The sequence below is a fragment of the Papilio machaon genome, chromosome 9 (assembly GCF_912999745.1).
Source record: "Papilio machaon chromosome 9, ilPapMach1.1, whole genome shotgun sequence".
Classification (NCBI taxonomy): domain Eukaryota; kingdom Metazoa; phylum Arthropoda; class Insecta; order Lepidoptera; family Papilionidae; genus Papilio; species Papilio machaon.
In genome coordinates, this window is record NC_059994.1 from 5,842,787 (window position 1) to 5,862,883 (window position 20,097).

The 20,097-nt window shown below is 33.0% G+C and overlaps 1 protein-coding gene across 2 annotated transcripts in view; it reads left to right on the forward strand.

The window, feature by feature from the left end:
* The window catches only part of LOC106711534 (homeotic protein antennapedia), a 159,273-nt gene that overhangs the window by 38,472 nt on the left and 100,704 nt on the right, over positions 1–20,097 (forward strand). Inside the window, exon 1 of one of the 2 annotated variants that reach the window (XM_014503871.2) lies at positions 5,671–6,042. The exons of the other annotated variant lie outside the window; for it this stretch is intronic. The gene's annotated coding sequence lies outside the window, so the exon portion shown is untranslated. Of the gene's footprint in view, positions 1–5,670; positions 6,043–20,097 lie in introns of those variants that run through there. 2 annotated transcript variants of the gene reach the window in all.

The following is a 20,097-nucleotide window of genomic DNA, read 5'->3' on the forward strand; positions in this document are numbered from 1 at the left end:
CGAAACTGGTCGTATGACAAGAATCCGGTCTCAAAATCAGATTCAGTGAAGTGCAAAAGCTGACGCGAAAACAATAGCTGATTAATAAAGTGTCGACAAAACATCCATTGGAACGGTACAAGGGGTGGATAAAGCCTTATTCCGCAACGAAGCCACGTATGGGGACCACTTAAAAGGTATCGAACCGTTTCTTTTATCGTTTTACCGAGAACAACAGGTTAATTCTCTACCACCGGTATGTTATTGACCTTTTATAATATTGTCATCTGTATTTCTATAATTTAAACCTTAAAGTGACATAGAATTAACCATGTTTTTTTTAATTTAAACTCGATGTAGAGCAGAATTATTAATTGCTTTATTCATGACAGTTATTTGCTAATTTCTTGTTAAATTTTGGCACCGACGCCAAGACAGAAAATATCTGCGGTGCACTCGTAATTATTTTGTCTTCATTATCTTTAACTTCGTCCAGTTTTTTTGGTGGTTTTTACGGTGTATAAAAGGAAATACACTGTAGAGCGAAAAAAATTTTGGAAGACTTGATTTTAGTTGAGCGATAAATTATACTTGAAACTTCTTTCGTTGCTACGGAGAAAATTTCATCGAACCTGAGGAATAAAAAAAATGTTGCGCTGTTCATAAGCTTAATGTCTTCATCAATAACTGATAATTTATGTACGGCACGATCGGTACAAGACGAAATTACGGCCGCCGGCTCCCCTTTGTAATCAGTACAGAATTATAAAGCGATTGCAGCACCGCAGGCTCCGCCGTTTGAGTTATTAAGAAAGTTATATCTCAATGAAGAACTATTGAAAAGCTTAAACTAATACTTGACTCTAATAACTTCTTATATACCATATTTGTTCGTAAGTCTATTATAATCAAAAGTCAGGCTAAAATTATTAAACTTATGTTCTACTTATCGGGATTTTAATTCTCAGCTTTAGTATTATTATCCTAAAATAAACTGCCCTAGTTTCTATCTTATTAATTAAAAGTAGTAAAGTATCAAGATTCGATAAGTTTTTACCAACATAGCAGCGAAAACCCTTTAAGTCTGCAAAAGATATGATTTTTTTCATTCATATAAACTAACTATCAGTTGGAGTTGCCTAAATAAATTCAAAGACACGAGTTATTGAAAATACAAGTAAAGATGCAATATATAAATCTAAAGATCCAAATGATTTAATTAAGCCATACAATTGCTTTTTAATATGCTATTAAACTTAAAACGGTGATTGTTGGCGTTTACGACATAATAAACAATAGTGGTACAGGAGCGCATGTAAATACAACAAGGTTTACAGTAAAACAGCCCTTATGTTACAGTTTTAGAAGTTATTATCGGATGTACGAATAAAGACGTAAGCTTTTCCATTAACGATGGTGTGGTTAATACACAGAAATAATAATAGCCATAAAACAACATAACTAGTGTAACCACCCACTGAAAGCCAGCAAAATCAGGGTTGCTAGCTTTAAAAGGTTAAGGTTTTTTACTGAAAATTTCGTTGAAGCCGATATGGGCTGACGAAATATCATAGTTAAGGGGTTGACGACTAAAATGAAAAGTGATAGATCGATGTGAATGATAAAAAACCTGTTGTTGAATGAGATAGAAGCAGGGACATGGTGATGAATAGTAATTTTGTTTCTTAAATACAATATATGCAATCACTGCATATACGTTGATTTAAACCGATTGAAATTTCGTATAGGTACACAAGTGGCTATGGTATTTGAATGCATTATTGAAAATTAGTCAGTAACACGCCCTAGCGGCGCGTGTTTATTTTCGACCTGGCAACCCTGAACCAATGCATCTGCTGGCCAGCTTCAATATATTTATATACACACACGAAGTAGACGGATGCCTATCATTAACCACCCGATCGAACATAGCTCTTGTTTACGAAAGATAAACGCTTAAAACACTCGAAATTTTCGGTGGCTATTTTTAACGAGCTCTTTTATTAGTTTTAAAAGCCGTTAAGATTAGAACGTTAGAATTTAGTGGCTTATTGGTTTTTGAAATATTGGGTGGGAGGTAATCTGGTACCGTGTAGTGTAGAGTTTATAATATTCGAGGCATCTACATTACAATTATACGGTATATGAAAATACATTATATGAAACCAAGCGACAATAGCCTAATAGTCAAGAATTCGGATCGCTGATCTTTTGGTGGTTAGTTCGAATCCGGTCATTGGACTATTGTAGTAAACCATGTCCTAGCACAAGCTTCGAGCTTATTTGGAATGGTTACAACAAATATGTGCAAAAATATTATTGTAACTTTTTATTATACTTGTAAAGTGTAACTTTGTGTAAAATTGTGTGTTAATCCAATAAATTATTATTATTATTATTAAATTATCGTACGCAATGCAAGCTGTACTTCTTGTTACAATGTTAATATTCAATTTATCTTCTCGATGTTTATACAGCGAGTGCGGTTGAAGGATGCAAGTATACGTTCAAACGTGTCAGCCGTATAAGGTTATTTGGAATTTTGTCTTTCCATAAGTGTGTCAGAACTTGTTTTAATTTTAGTTATAATAAAAACAAGACATAATTGTCGACTCTAGTGTTGAAAATATTTTAGACTTAAATATTCACTTTTCAACATACAATAAAATTAGTAACTTAATACACACACTTAACGTAACTTTCCGCTAACATAGTTTTCTCAATAAACAAGTCTGACATTTGCTTAAACGAGAAATGACACGTATATACCGTATATTTCGCAGTAAATTAAAAAAAATGCCATACTTATCAAGGCTGGATTGTTTCAAAAATACAAACAACGGATTCAAGAAACCTGTTCTTAGTTATATCTTTATTAAAAGGTGTGTGCTCGATCAATTACCGAGTGAGGTTCATTATACAGCTGATGCTTATTGCATTTATGCATATTAAACATTCGGGATGTATAATTAAGTTTCGTTAAGATAAAAAGAAAAGAAAACTGATTCCACTATTATCATTTCTGTTTCTCTGTCCAAACTCGATTTATAATGACATCGGAAGTGTTATCGTCATTTATTTTTTGTTTATTTTATACCACATAAACCATGTTTTCCCAGACAGCAATTTTGATCACCAAATATTGTCTTAATGAAGAATATTGTATTCTTAAATCAAAATGTATTCAAATATTCCAGTCCATATTTAGACGCACTTTCCGCAATTCATCTTTTTCTCAACATATTTTAAGTCATTCATTCACTGCACCATCAAATAACATTTCTGACTCAGCTTTATTTTATACAAGAGATACAAGTTGGCAAGTTACTGTGAATTTTAAATCATAGGTCAGGACATTTTTATTATGTTTTATGTAAACGTACTATCCAGTTAAAAAAAGCATCAAGTTATAATATCTTACTAATGCTATAAATGCGAATGTGTGGATGGATGTTTGTTTGAAGATATCTTCAGAACGGCTCAACGAATCACGATGAAATTTGGCATAGATGAAAATCATAGTCTGGTAGAACACATAGGCAATAGTTAGTTACATAATATAATGTTCCCCTATATAAAGTTATTACGTTATTCTCAAAAAAAAAAAAAAATTACAAAACGGATCTAAATATGTATGTGTAAGATGACTATGGAGTGTGTATGTATCAGAACATAAATCTGTATGAGTATTTTTTGCGTAAGTAATTGCGTAACGAAGCGAATCGAGTTTAAACCCCTTTATTTTAATATGTATAGAGGAATTTAATTCACATTTCGCATTCATCCGACCGGACTGTGTTAAGCTCTCATCGTCGGCATTTTAAACGTCCAATCTTTTTCCCGACGTAGAGATAAAAAAGTAAATATTGCACCATTTTAAAGCATCCTCACCACAGTAGCTGTTTGTCATTTAACGCTCCCTTAAATCGATCCCGGTGTCAGATACCGACATATATACTGATAGTTTGTTATTGTTGCTGTTATTAAATTTCTCAGAATGATTGTCAAGCTATTTTTTTTCTTAAAATTTCAATTGATTTTATTAATAAATAGCGGTGATTTAATTAGTATCTCATTATGTTGATCTGAAGAAGATGCTTAAAAGAACAATTTATTAAGATGTTGATCACCATTATGTTCCAAACGGTGGGCGATGGATATCGCTACCAGTGAACGAACGAATCGATCAATAACAACACTATATAAAATCGACGTGTACCGCCCATTATCGCCTCGGTTGTAATAAAATTATATTCACATAAAAATCAATATAAACACCATAACGCTGCGCGAGGGCCGTTTCGATTCGAGTTAACGTCTTCATTAGGGTTAGCACGACCTCTCGATTGTGAGATCTCGATGTAATTTTAAAATCGAATCGACTCGGAGTCGGCTCGGTAATTTGTAGCGGTCGAGGGCCGCTCTTTCGACGAGGCTGCAATTCTGAAGTTCAATTTCTTAGCGCGGTGAAATTTTCGTACAAGACGCGGCTAACTCGCTAGGTGCTTGAGCTTTCGTAATTGAGGTTTAGGACAGGTCGTAATTTTAAAATTACAACCATTGACTGCGTTAAGTTTAACGCGTAAGAATTTCCAAAAGGTAAACGTAAGTAGAATTTCATAACCGCATCGTTATCGTTTATGAATTTTACTTGCTAAAATATAAAAATGTGAAAATCATAATGCATTTTAAAGTTTGAACATACTGAAATAAGTGTTTTTTTTTTCCAAAAATAGTCGTTGAAGTAAGATAAACTGGCGGATATTAGATTGATAAACAATCAATAATGAGTATCAATTTTTACTTAATATTATAAATGCGAAATTTGGATGTATGGACGGATGGATGGATATTTTTAGAAGGTATTTCCAGAACGGTTTTCGATGAAATTTGGCACAGATGTAGAATATAGGATACTTTTACTAAGTTGTTTTAATACCATGTGGACGGAGTCGCAAGCGACAGCTAGTGAGACAATATTACCATAACTAACTACATATACTATGAAGCTTCCTAATAGATATAATTTTAATAAAATACTCACTAGACTAGGTAAATGTAGCGCAACAATTGTCTTTATGTCATCTAAAATTAATGAAAAATAAAATCTACATACCTGTTCTTAGATTATAATTAATTCTATGATTGTAATTTACAATAATTATATTGAGACCCTACTTATTTGCCCATTGGATCACTATAACAACAGTAATTTTTATGATTTGGCCATTCCTTTTTTGGGCGAAATACAATAATTGAACAACCTGAACAAGAGCAGCGAGGTGCCTTCTTTGACAGCATGATTTACGGCCGACACTAGTAAATTGTATTTTTCCTTTAAAAAAAATTTGGTGCATTATCTCCCGGCGGTCGACAGGTAACAAATCTCGATTTTTAAATATTATTACTCATCGCATTCGATTTGGGAGCGAGCGTGGAACGTAATATATCCACCTACTCGACGTCCCGCGGCTACGATGCTCGCTGGTCCCCCTAAACTTTATTTAAATGCGACACACATTCGTCTAGCCGTCTCCGTCGCACCCGCGGCGGCCAGACGACCCTGCCTAATGCCATCGCGCCACACTAAAATAGACTTTGCCCAAGCGCAACACTCGTGTCAAACTTTTGTGTTGTCTAATGGCGATACGAAAATTTCCCCTACTTCGTCACTTTTTTTGTACAGTCGCAATTGTGTGCTAGGGTCGTAGAGTAGTGCTATCGGGGTAAAAAAATTAATTCCCATATCTCTTTTATTGTAGGTTAGGTTTTTGTCGGGTGGCCGGTGGATACGTCCTTCTCTAGGTGTGCTCCGAACACGACTCTCGTATAGTATGGACAACAGTGTCAGTTGTAAATAAGGATTTGTATAGACTAAACGTATCGGCGAGTTTGCGGCCCAAGTTTGCTTAGCGTTTAATTACCGTTTTATATGCAGTGATCCAATTAGAAACTTAATGGGACAGATGCGGAATTTGTGTTTCAGTGTCTTTTGATATCATCCAGTGTGCATTGATACGATTAAGTGGTTTTATTCATAACTTTTAAGGATTTTAATTTATTGTAAGTATTTATAGATATGATGAATTAGTGTTTAATTTTCTTTTAGTTAACTATGATATTCTTTTAGTAAATTAATTTCAGGTTCGCATTTATTAATTTGGAGTTTTTTATCTGAATTTTCCAATAACAAAGCTATTTTTTCACCACAAAATATTTGTATCCTATTTGGTGTTGAGATTTATTAATCGTAAATTGAATTTAGAAGTTAGTTCGTATTCGAAGTTTTTCCCGCGCTTTTGATTTTAAATTTGAACTCGAGTTAAAGGTGCCTATAGAAGAGAAATAAATTATTATTATATAAATCCTTTTTATAAATGGTTTAACATTAAAATAAATAAAAGATTTTCGCGGCTTAACTCGAACCGCTTAAAGATCGTCTTGAAATGTTTCGAGATAAAGGATGTCATCCGGAATCTTCGACCTGAGAGCGGAATCAAACGCGATTTTCCGAACCACTACAAAATAAACACTATTGCTTAGACAAAAGAGATGAAAGTAAATTGACATCATGAAACATTTGGCAAAATGTTCATCTAGCTTTGTGAATTAATAAAATCAAAATCGAGAGCGATTCTTTTCTCAGTTCTAAGAAACGTTTTACAGTTAACTAAATACAATGTGCTATAATAATGTATTGGTCTAATTTTATTTTGACAGGTTCTTACTTCTATCAAAATGAATTTATAAAATTCTATATATTTTGTGGAATATTCTATTACATGAAACATTTCATATATAATCATCAGCTATCACAGATGATTTTCAATTATCTTCTTAAACCATATCCTTGAACGTGCAATAATCGTAAATAAAAAGCCGCAAGCACAATACGCGGCACCTGAAGCGAATTCAGTGGTTTTATCACTTAGGTATTTTTGTCAGCGACTTCCTCAGATAGCGAGGCTTTCTCAGTAGCGAGGAAATGAAATTCTTATCGCGCCTCAGTGGAAAGAAACCCACTTCTTTCTGTTATCCGCGCAGGAAATATATAGGGGAGCAGCCGAGCTTGCAATAACATCTGATTGCTTCAAGGAATCACGCAACAATCTCGGGCTTAGGAAAAATGTGTCCCAGTAAATATTTTGAATTGAAATTGATATAGTTACACTTCTTTCTATATAACTTAATAATATTATAAGTTTTCCAGAACCACTAAAAATCTTAAATTTTCAGGCGAGGTTAAATATAAAATTAAATGCATCACAATCATCTTTATATACTAATATAAAGAGGAAAGATTTGATTGTTTGTTTGTATTGAATAGGCTCTGAAACTATTGAATCCATTTTAAAAATTCTTTGACTGTTTGGACACACTCTCTTCGGGTGATATAGGCTATTTTTATCACTAGATTTTTTTTATATAGCGCAGACGAAGTCGCGGGAAATTGCTAGTACTATATAATTTAACTAATAATACCATTCCTACAGGAATGATGTGTTACAAACTCTAAGGATCTATTTATATGGAGATAGGTGATGCAGGATTTACTTTTTATTGCGTGTAAATGAGTAGAGATCATAAAGCATATTCAGAACAGTTGAACGTTCGGAATCACGGTGCGTTCAAAAACTTTCAACAATGATGTCCCCTTTTTCATTCCGACGCTGCACGAAATTTACGAGCGGGCCGCGCGAGCGAACATTGCGTGCCTGATGTTTCTAAAAATGTGTCAAAGTTTTTTACAAAAGTTCTTTTCATTTAGCCGTGTCCGGCCTTCCTCTGTAGCCTTGTGAGATGATTTCTTTTTTTCTATTGTTCATTTTTTAGCGTCTATTGAAACGTCGATCGGGTAAAGTCTTTGGACGACAAAAACTGGACGCCGCATGGGATATAATAAAATTTCTCCTTTCTTTTAAATACGTTACGCAAGTGCCCTTAAATGCTCTTTGTGTGGCGATGACGATTCCAACGAAGAGTTTCTAGTTTTTAGACACCGAATGTTGGACCCCGCTTCCTTTTGAAAATCAAGATAGATTATTTTTTATATAATTACCTCAGTACTTATAAGGTATCGTTTACGTAGAATTTACATTATTTTCATAAAACAGTTTCCTATACTTGTTTACATGTCACAAAATGAATCATAAATGATAATTCTTACTTATAAAGTGTAATCTCGCTTAATTAACAACTTTTCTCTCACTAATACCTACTTATTTTTTCGCTCTGAAATTTGAATAACATTAAATCTTTAGAATATGTTAACTTTCTCTCGTACTATCGCTCTTGTTCTATATGACACTTTTATATTTCCATTTACATTGTTCTGAAACAAAGTATACTTGAGGGAAATATATGAAATAATTACATCATTTATCAAAAATGGTTTTCCATATAAACCTAAATGTTGAACTCTGTAGAGGTGGTTCAAAATATTAAGTTTCATACAATCCTAGTACTTACAAAGAACAGGCTATGCACACACTATAAAATCTGCATATTTGCCAATTTTTATTTATCAAACGTGCACAAGACTTATTTTGCATAATCGGTTTATTTTAAATTTATAAATTGCCCCTCGCGTCGGGCTGAGGCGCGGCCAACCGGTCCCTGAATTAGGTTTTGTTGGAACTCTTCTTTGAGCCCGGACCGTTGAAACGTGGCTCTAAGCGACTAATGTATTTTGAATTTTAAATATCGAACAAGTTTATGCGAAAGGGTTCACGGTTCTGAAATCTTAGTTATCGATACTTTTTGAAATGAAATTCCCGAAACAGTTATTTAACACAAATAATGCTTTTTGTATATTCGAAGTGTTTTTGCTTATTTTTTAGAGCTACAAAAAACTTTTAAAAGAATAATTTAAAAAAGTTAATACTATTAGTGATGAAAAATATGTCTAATAAACAACTTACTATTGGTTTTGATACTATCAGAAAGACAACATTTTCATTAGATTCTAACCATAAATAGTAAAGAAGTAGATATTTTAACGGTATAATTGACAGCACGATCTTAACAGCGTAGTAAATTAAACGACGAAGTGAAGCGTAACGTTAATTAATTAAGCAACGCATCATTTTGATTTAGTTACGGATTCCGTAAAGCACAGTTATATGGCCTATCTCATTAGCTGATAAATTCGGAATGGGAAAGCAAAAATTTATTTACGTTCGAAAAAGAAAAATACATAATTCACTGCCTACTCGCGCGCGGGACACAGAATTTAATCTATCTAAACACCGCCTAATTCTTCTCGCCTACGCGTCTCTAAATTTGAAATTCGAATGCGGTAATATGAACACACTGGCTGTTTGTCTTTACCAAGAAAAAAATAAAATAAAAGTATCTCGCATAGAGGTTACATAATTTGCATAAGACGTATTCGATATTTCCATTTGTGGTGACACTAATTCTGTACGTCTTTTTTATGACACTATGTATTTACATCCGCCTATCGATTAGCCATATTTTCTTAGACTTTATTGCCGAATGTAATCGTAAAGTTAACAATTTTAGCCGATGGTATTAAATACCATTTTGGTTTATTTTACATCGAATTAGATATAATTTATTGTTTAGCTTTTCTTTCTAGAAGAATACAGGTAGATTTTATCTATAGATGACAAATTGTATATGTATTCGTTTATAACATTTTTAATTCGACGGTTGAGACGTAGTTTTTCCTTATTTTATTTATTACTTTCTAAAGCTGTTTTAAAATGTGTTTTAATCAAATAACAATTGTATCTAATTAAAACAAGAAAAATGCAATAAGTAAACTATCGCTGGCTAAACACAAATACCGAAAAAAATCTAGACTTGTTTTAGAAATTGTTAACTCGAAAAGTGTAGGTTGTTCTTGATAACTTCTAACTACTTAACACTTGGCTACGAAGGGTATTTATCCAAAATTAATTTAGGTAGATATACTTCATTCTCGTTTCCAGATATAACAGTAAAGAATCAAAAAATATATTTAAATAATTTGGCGAGACAACTTATTTAAAAGCAACCTTAAAGACACGAAATTACCTTAGACTTGGAAAAAATGTTGAATGGCGCCTGAGATAGGAACATCTATTAACGAACATAAGGGTGAGTATACATACGCGGCGAGCGCAGCTGCGCGCCGACTGACAGCTTTTAGATTAGGCCCCTTCCCCCCGCCCCCAAATTGAGCGCTCGCCTCCTCTAAATTAGTAACGGTTACCAAATTGCTTTTTAATTTTACCAGTTATTAAATGGACTTTTGTTGCATGCCAGTGTTTTAATATGAAAATAGCTTTCCGACCCGCATAGACTAGTTTCAAAATACAATACCGGTTCGTAGCGATAAACTGCTAACAAGTTAAAATATTTTTTATAGGTCAGAGGGATTTAACATTGGGGAAATAAAAAATCAACTAAAAAGTCATAAAATAGTTTATTTACTACAGTTACTTATAATTTTAATGATCAGCTACAGTTTTTCTAAAAATGTTCTTGACCGAGAAAAAAATACAGGTAGTATTCGTTAAATATTTTACTATATTTGTGATAATAATTAAATAAAAACAAAGAATTTGCCATTATATTACATTTCTATAACATTTACAAATATTAAGACAATTATGATGTAAAAAATTAAAGCCAAGTAATTTTAATGGGATTATAATAAATTGTAATAAGGTTGAAAATATTGAGCACACGCTGTGTACGTTTTATGTTCAACGCGAAATAAAAGCAAATCAAATATTAATATTGAGTTACACGTAACAAGAACAACATTCGGACATTGAGAAATCTTTCATCTCATCGGCATCGATACCCGGCAGTTATTCATTGTATTATTTTCAAGTTTTTTTTTTTCACCGTGGTCGAGCCGAGGCATGGGCGCGTCTCGACTGTGCCCTGCCCGCGAGTTTTGTGACCCAACCCTAATTTTAATGGCCGCTTACATCCGGACAAAAAAGTGTGGAATAGATTCTAATTATATTAAGTTACAAGCTATTTAACTTAAAAAATCTTGCGAAAGAATTTATTAATTCAATTATTTTAATAACTAACTCTCACGTTTATAAGTGATAGTAATCAAAGCTTGTAATTTATATTTCCTTCAAGTTTATAGTTTAAATTTGATTTAATAGTTATATATTTTTCATGTTAGACTAAGTTTTTTTTAAAGAAATGTTGAATTTTTTCTAAATTAAGCAAAAAAGTCTTAAAGGAACAAGTGACCGTAAAAAAACAATGTAGAATTAGAAAGATAGATCTAATAGTTAAAAGAGACTGAATAAAAATTTTTACCTTTAAATTTAATTAAATTTAAACCTAAATATTTTTAACTACCAATCCATAACATTGAACAAATTACATATTTAATTTAAGGTAGAAGGATATTTTTAAATTACAATTACATACGTTGAAAATAATGATTCCCTTTCCTTAACAAAATTACCGTAATACAATTACCCTTAAGTAAGTAAAAGTAACGAATACGCCTATTCCATTTAAAGATGGAACAGCCTGTATCTTGATGCATTATGTAGTTGGCGTAAAGTGTTAACCGTTTAAATCATTGTAGTAACGATCAATCAGCATGCAATATGAGCTAAGCGTAGAGTTTTTAACTTAGTACGGTAGCTTTGCGTACATGTCAATGGGAATTATAACACCGGAGGCGTAACTAATTGCTGTAATTAAAGTGTAATAAATCAGTCATTTATGGGTTTGTTATGTTGCCTATCCGCATAACTTATTCAAACTTTTTTTCGCTTTTCATTTCTTCAACAGGACGGTTAAAAGGGTTTTCTTGTAACTTTCATCTTGGGGTTTAGGCTAATGCATCCTATTCAATGTGTGCTTTTTAATATTTATCAAAATGCAACAAAATGCATTTAACATTGATCTTGACATTTGGCAGATATTGTGAACTTCCACCTGCTTAGATAAAGCTAATAAAATGCGTGAAATAAATTTGGAATTTACAAAACGCCGCTTCCATACTTTCTTGACTGTATTCAAACGGTACGGCAAATCTAGTCAATTGTTTTTGAAGTTTCGTAAGTTATATTTACATTATACATTTACAACCAGTACAGAGGCAAAAAAAAATTAAAATTCCTTTGCTACTTGGGCGGAAGCAACTGTTAATAAATTCTTTAACAAATAAATCTACAAATGGAGTTATCTTAACTTTTACATATCAATGTGGATGCGTTTATAAATCAAGATATGGCCTGCCTTATACCGGAATATTAATACATCAGTTTTCAATTAAAATCTTTTCCGTCTTAATTAATTAACATCGGATTGGATTCCCGTGTTCGAAGCGTATTAATATAAACTATAAGTCATCGCTGCACTCGCGGCCAACCCTTCCTCGCAAGCTGACGCATGATGTACGAGTGCGTCGCCCCCCGCGCCCGCGCTGCCCCAGCCCCCGCCGCGCAACGATCGATACGCGCTTTTTGTTATATTCAAACCGTAATTGCTGAAAAGTTTTCACGCCGAAGCGCCGGTCACGCTTGTTTTATTACAATGAAATTGAATAATTTACGGGTCCGCGCACGGAAGCGAGCGCCCGTTGTAAACGGACGCATCTGAATTTTAATATTGAAATTAAATGCGGCCATACGCTTAGGGAGCCGCGATTAGTATCGGGACGACCCGACGCTCGTCACGAATGACATATCAGCGCTTGAGGCTTAATTGCGTCGGACCTAAAGCCTTGCCCGAGATTTATGTATATCCAATCCCGGCCGCCTAATCCCGCTCCTGCCCGGGTCAATCCGACCCCGGAAAAGGTTTTCCCGGTTATTTTCCGTGGAACTTTTAATCCCGCCGAATACCGACATACATCATAGAGGATTAAGAGGTTTAAATTGGAAGTTACCGACGTCCGAAATAAATTTAAATCGGCTGGCAGTCGGTATTGTGATATCGCTGCCGATGCTAAATGGAAGCCAATTTTATTCAGAGAGTAAATCTTAGGGCGACCTCTGGCTTAGAATATTGATATATACGATGATTAAGCTATCATTTCAATATTCTTAACTGTAACTTTAATAGGTAGTACACTTGACTTTCTGCACAAACAACTCCGTTTACATTACTGTAGTCCAAGGTTAAATTTTAATAGCTCAACTTACAATGTAACCAAATCTAGGAAAAGAATAGTTTAGACTGAATTATCTATTGAAAAATGAGAATAACCGTTTCAAAAACATTTAAACGTTAAAAAAAAATATTTGCAGTTAAAAAGACTCCCAAAACTTTCTTTTCTAAACTCCTGTGATAGCAAAATCTTCCCCGATAGAGCTCAGAGTTAAAATGGCTGAAAATAAGAGGGTTGTAAACTTGTAAATCATGCTTAAACCTAAAATATTTTGCAGACCTCCTGACCCTTTAAAGTGGACCCTTACGAGAACTCTGTAGTTGACGCATTCTAAATAACATGCGTTAACATTTTAGAAACTTTTCTAGTAATATTGAAAAACTATTTTTATCATTTTCTGAACTGATTTAAAATAGATCTCAAGTGAATATTGGATCAGATTTCCTACGCATTCGTAATAATGTGTAGATATTATATGAAAATAATTGGATCAACTATTGTACATCTAAAGTATGATGAACTTAGATTAGTGACAAAAAATGAGTATTTTTACCAAACTGTAATATAATTTTATTAACACAAATTACATACATTAGATGCATGATATTCACTTGTAAGATGTTTTTCCTCTGATGTGTCAAAGTAAATCTTAAACACATATGTAATGTAAACACAGAGTATTTTCAAAACAAATGCAGAGCTAGCATGTATAAAGGCGTGTATTGTGTGTGTGTATTCATATGTTACATTAAAATACACTCTATAAAGGCGTGTATTCATGTACTCGTTCCCTCCTGGTCTGCGCGGAATTGGCTACGTAAATCATTAATCAGCTGGCTCATTTGTTCACGCCAAAATTATTTATGCGCGCCGCTAGCGCCGCGTCTCTTAAAATGCCGTTACGAACGTCTGCGTAACTAAAATCCTGTTTGGACCTATCCGCAACTATAATCAATTATAAGCATTTGTTTTGCAAATATTTTCAATTTGTTTATAAGTACACTTAGAGGATACTCTATTTTTAGATTTCAAAATAGCAGTTCACCTCGTTTTCTAGGCGATTTTTTATATAGTTGTTTTTACGCTTCACGTTTGTTTATTTGTTTTGTATTAGGTTTATAACTTCAACTATTTTATGTTAGGATGGGTCATGGTGGCCGAATTTCAATTGCGTCTGCTTTTTAATGTCAATTAACGACATTTTGTTAAGTTTATTTGTTCAGTTTTATTTACGAACCAAATAACAAAAGCGTTATCAAGTTATTCATAAAAATTCTATTGCATTAGATCAAGGAGGTTTTATATTTTCAATAAATCAACTGAATCCCTCTAAAGTCATACACAATCCACTTTTCAATGTCACCGCAGCTAATCAAGTGTAAAGTTGTAAGTAAGTTGAGTGTTAGGATGTCGCCTAAAAAGGGCGTAATTCAAACTGGGAAGGGTTGCCACCGCCCGAGGGCCCGGCAGTATACTGGCGCAGGATCTCGGTGATAAATGGTCGTGTAATTGTTCCCATATAATGTACAATAACTTCTACAGATAAACATCCTGCTACGATAATTTATTAACTCGCATATTGACAAATTTACTTGAAGTTATACTAATTATGAAACGTTTATGCTGACACTTGATACACAATATTCTGCTAATGCAATAAAGAGAAGAAAAACGACTGTATTTTTATATGAATTGTATTTTCACATTATTTTCATTATGCTACACCACTACAATAATTAAATAAAGTTTTTCTTGATTATTAAAACATTATTTAAGTAACAGATTATAAAAATTACATAAAATAAATTTATATGCAAGAAAAAATATACTGAATATTTTTGTCTCGTCATTTTTCCATGTTAGTTTTGAATATAAACACAAATTAGTAATTACATAATCTTTTAGATTTGTTGCTTAGTTATTTTTTAACTATTCATTTATTAACATTTACGAATTACGAATTATATTTATTACATGCATTACAATTTAATGCACATTCTTATCGAAAACTTAGATAATAAATTTTTAACCCTCACTAATTGTGGACATTCCGAATTTGAACCTACGCTGTGCGGGTTTAAACACGAGGGTCAAATGACCCCTCGCTCTATATTAATGTCTACAAGAACCCAACTAAATAATGACCTTTAATTATCCTTATCTCGAATATTCGTTAGTTGTAAACTAAACGTTTAATGACTTACATCCACTTATTAAAATAAATAATTATTATATTTGCTATTTGTAAAGTGTGAAAAGAAGCTAGGAAAAATCACATTAAATTAATTATTTCTTAAATCTTTTATTGAGTAGCTGTTTTAGAAATTATTTTTCTTATTTGAAACCAAACATCAAAAACTTTGTAATCAGTAAAATTTACATGACCTATAAAGTAAATATGGTGAAGGCGTAAGTTCTGTGAAATAAATTAAAGGTTATCTAAGAAAGATCGTAAGAGCAAGGCCAGGTCCCTATTGTCAACGTACGTTTAATTACGCACGCGGTTTAACCTCATCGGGTTTTATTAAGGTAAAGAGTGCATTTATCTTATTTTCTTAACTTAAAGATAAATAATTGAATTACTCTCGTCGGAGCGGTCGCGCGGCTGAGTGCCTACAGCCGGCTGGGTGGCCAATAATTGCACTAATTACGTCAATGCCTCCTTATTAGAAATGAATTATTGATGTTCTGCAACGCGTGATAAATTTTCTTAAACACAATTCAAGTACTTTTTATCGCTTAGATATGCTTGTGGCATTGACTGTATTGTGTTTTTATTTTGGAATAAAAAAATAGTAATCATATTAATAAAACTATAACTAAATACATTTTAATAAAACTTGTGATTTTTTTCGTTGTATCTATTGTATCTATCCGTCAACAGATGTCGCGGTTCAAAATTAAATGTAAAGTTATCGCAATTCGTATGGCTCAACACACGTTATTTATAAATATTTTATAGCATTACTCAGTTGCGAACATTGTTTATTGACGTTCTATTACGACCGCAGCAAATAAACAAGCGTGTATCGCAATAAAAGTGGCCGTTCATCATGCGAGCGAGATTGAGAAGATAGTGTTGCGACAAATGTCCCGTAGTTCAATATTATGGCGTTAGAGGGCGTGATTTATGGCAACGCTGATGGTTGGTTAATGTTTCAATTTGTTATATATTTACTACAGTATTTAAAAAAAAAGTTATTATTACTACAGTTCAATTTACTTGAGACCATTTAATGATAGATGATATTTGTTGTACAAAGGAATTATGGCATCTTTATTTTTTAGTTTTACATCTTTAGTGGGGTTTATTTTTAGTAAATTTAATTATTATAATTTAGTAAAAATTACAAACCAACCGCGGTTGACAAAACTTTGACAAAAAAACAATTTGTTTTAATAAAACACTGAGTATAATTATATATAATTATGCACATTTAAATTAATAATTATAAGGTATAGTTGGTATTTTAATTTGTAGTTAATTCGCGAGCTGCGTACAAAAATTGTGTAAAATATCAGTTTTTTAAACAAGTACTTTATAAATAAGTTTACTAATATCATTAAATTATTTTTACAGAACGATTATTTATAAAATTGTGTTGATCTATAGATTGTCGCCATCTGCTTATTCAAACTAGCTTTTAGCCCCAAAGCGGGTGCATGATACATCATTAATAATAATACGCCAATAGGGTAACTACCCCAAAAAATTAAAAATGGCCGCTAGCGGGACCGCTCTCGATTGGCGGTCGTAACTCATCCAGCCGCCGCCAGGGGCGCTGGCATCGGGTCATTTGTCTATGTCGGACCCCCACTTCGCCCCTTCGGAGAATCTACTCGAGCAAGATGTAAGGGGGTGTTTGTGCGACAGTTGTTTATATCTACACAACTAGATATATAAGATATATAAGTCCAAACGAATTAAACTAATATTTTTTACGGTAAATGATTGAAAAAAAATTCTTGTAATACTGACAGCACTTTAGTTAAGTGGTTATTTGATTTGTTATGGATAATTGATGCGTTAATGTTGCAAATTATTTTATAAATGTTTTATAGTCCTATCTGTATTTGTATAAACTGCATCCGTATGTTACCCTAATCGTAATTCCAAGTAACCCACACATAAGTAATCTAATATTGTTTTTAATACAACGTTACTGCTCAGGGACAGTATCAACCACTGATTAGTTTTATGAAATAAATCCACAAAGTTATGTACAATTCACAAAATAAAAATATGACATATTGAACTCTATGTCTACGTAGGCAGAGCTTATTCAAATTTGCTCAAATATAGACGTAAGTTTGTAAGTTAGTCGCGTGACAGAGGGCAGTATCGGAACGCACCCGCACGCACTTTATCGAAATTATTTTAATAAACCAGGTTAGGTTGATGTTTTGATATTTTCTTTCTTTGTAGAAACTAGAGGGGAAATGAGAAAAGTTTCAACCATGGAATAATAAAGTATTTAATGTATAAACCTCTCATTTACGTGGAATAAACTTTGTAAATATTTTTATTAAGTTGATTTCGACAGAGTAGCGAACTTGTGCAATTTTGTTTTTACTTAAAATGTTGTTTACATTGTACATTGTACAATATTGTACAAGTTTGTACAAATTGTACAACATCAATACACATTTTTGAAAAGATGTGAATTGCATTATAATGTATTATTAACCAATGTTAATTGCACTGAAATGATGATATGGACTGAATTAACTATGATAAAAGTGGATTGCCGAGGTTCATTTAACCACACCAAATGGAGGTCCGTGATCTCTGCCTACCCATCTGGGTTACAGGCGTGAGTTGTGTGTGTTAACTATGATGAAATTTTACTAAAAATTGTATTGCTATTGTATATAATATTCGTAAGATAACTTTTTGTTTTCAGAACATAGCATTACTTTAAGCGTAAGAGAGTCTAATAAAGGCGTAAAATAAAATGGAATTCCTCACTGCTCGCATTATACGGCATTGTTTTAATCTCTATTAAGTCCAACAAAACTTGACCAAAAATAAATCACTGACGACAACTCTATCTTTGAGACAACAAAGCATTCGCATTCGCAACGATTATTATCTCTAAAACAAACTTAATGCATTTACGGGTAGTAGCGACACGGTCTAGAGACATTTTGCTAACTCGACCATTATCAGATGCGTTCGAATAGTCTTCTATTCTAATTAGAATAAGGTCGAATGTCGACGGTCAGAGGTGCAAACCTCTAAATAAATACGGCCGAATTGTTTTTGCAATACGCTTCGCTCTTAAAGTTTCTCTAATAGATATTATATTCGAATAACGGGAGTGTGGAAAGTGGACGCAATAAATAGTCGAGGGCCAGTCGTGATCAAGGATCGTGATTGCGACACCGCGCTGCGTGCCCTTTGAACACGGGTTCCGTAGCCGTGAAAAATCACTTGAACATATGCAAGTTGCCTGCCTCCCCGGCGACATTCTAATCTTAGTACGGATAGCAGATTCATGCAAACATTGATCAATCTCCACAGTAATGTGTCTCTACCATCACTTAGATAATGTAATTCTACCATTATTTTACATTGATCGTCGAGAGATAGGTAATCTTTTTGGTTTAATTAATTTGTAACAAACTTTTATCTGCTATTAATAAGCCTGTTCTAATATCTTACTAATCTCTTCATTTCCATAAGGACGGTCGAAACAGTATGTACAAGTCCCATACAAGTCTTACTACTACTTAATAAAAGAAATCAAAATATATGTAATCAATTATTTTTTTATTTATTTTAATAGTATGAATCTTATTTATATCTTTCAATTGACTAGTCCAATACTGCTCTACTTATTGCCGACTGTACATTTGAACTAAACATTAAATAGGCCTTCAACACAGCACGCTAACCTTGAGAGTTGCAACTAGAATTGGACCTCGTATTATTCAAGGAGAATTATCCTATTAAAATGTTGCATTATTGTGATGCGATCATATCAATTATTTAATAATTTATTAAAACCAGATAGTAGACAATTATTACGTCATATGAGTTTATGATTGTTACATTTTAATAATAAACAAGTATGAGTCAACGAGTGCAATATTAGTCAAAACATCGAATAAAAGATTATTCGATACCTCGATGTTTAATATAGCAAAGTGATGTGTATCGGAAAGGTATCAATCAGTAGCTATTGCTTGGGTCGTTTTAGCATTCCAGAATCGAATATAGAGACGAGTATGGCGGACAAGGGGTCATAAAACATAATGCTCTATTCTATTCGAGACGTGATAACTCCTGGAGCACTTGCTTGCCGCATGCTAATGTCCCGCCGAGCTGAAGGTGCCACTGCCTGTGTGACACGGTTTCGCTTCCGGGAAATATCGATATGGAAATTGTGGATTTGTTTCTTGTATATTAACATGAGAAGGCTCAATGGACTTCCTTTTGCTGCGATGCGACTAACTGTGGTATTAATAAATATATTTATACTTGTAGGATACTAATATCCTATGAGTCGTTGCCTGTGCCACTAGTTACTTAAAGCAGTACGATCAAAAAATACAAAAATACGTACTTGATGTTGATCTTCCAAGCCTTGTATTTTGCGAGTTTAAAAGGAATTCGGACAAATTACTTAGTTTTATTACATATACTTATTAGATTGTCTGGTGACTTATAAAAAATTGGTTCTGCTTTTAGAAACATTTAAACACACTGTAAATATAAATCTTTTCTTAAAGAGATAACGAAATTTCAAAATTTTAAAGTATATTACTTAACTTCCTTAGAACACTGAGATGTTATATTTGTTCTGACGTATATTCGAAAATTATTCTCGACCACCGCCAACGAATTCATAGACGTTTGGCATACGGTCTCGGAAGTACGTAGGAATCAATTTTCATGGTTGTGTTCGTAAATCTCTATTTCGGTATTGATACAGATGTAAGAAAAATAAATGTTACCACATTTTTAAATAAAGAAAATGTAAAAATTAATTTTAAATGAAATATTTATA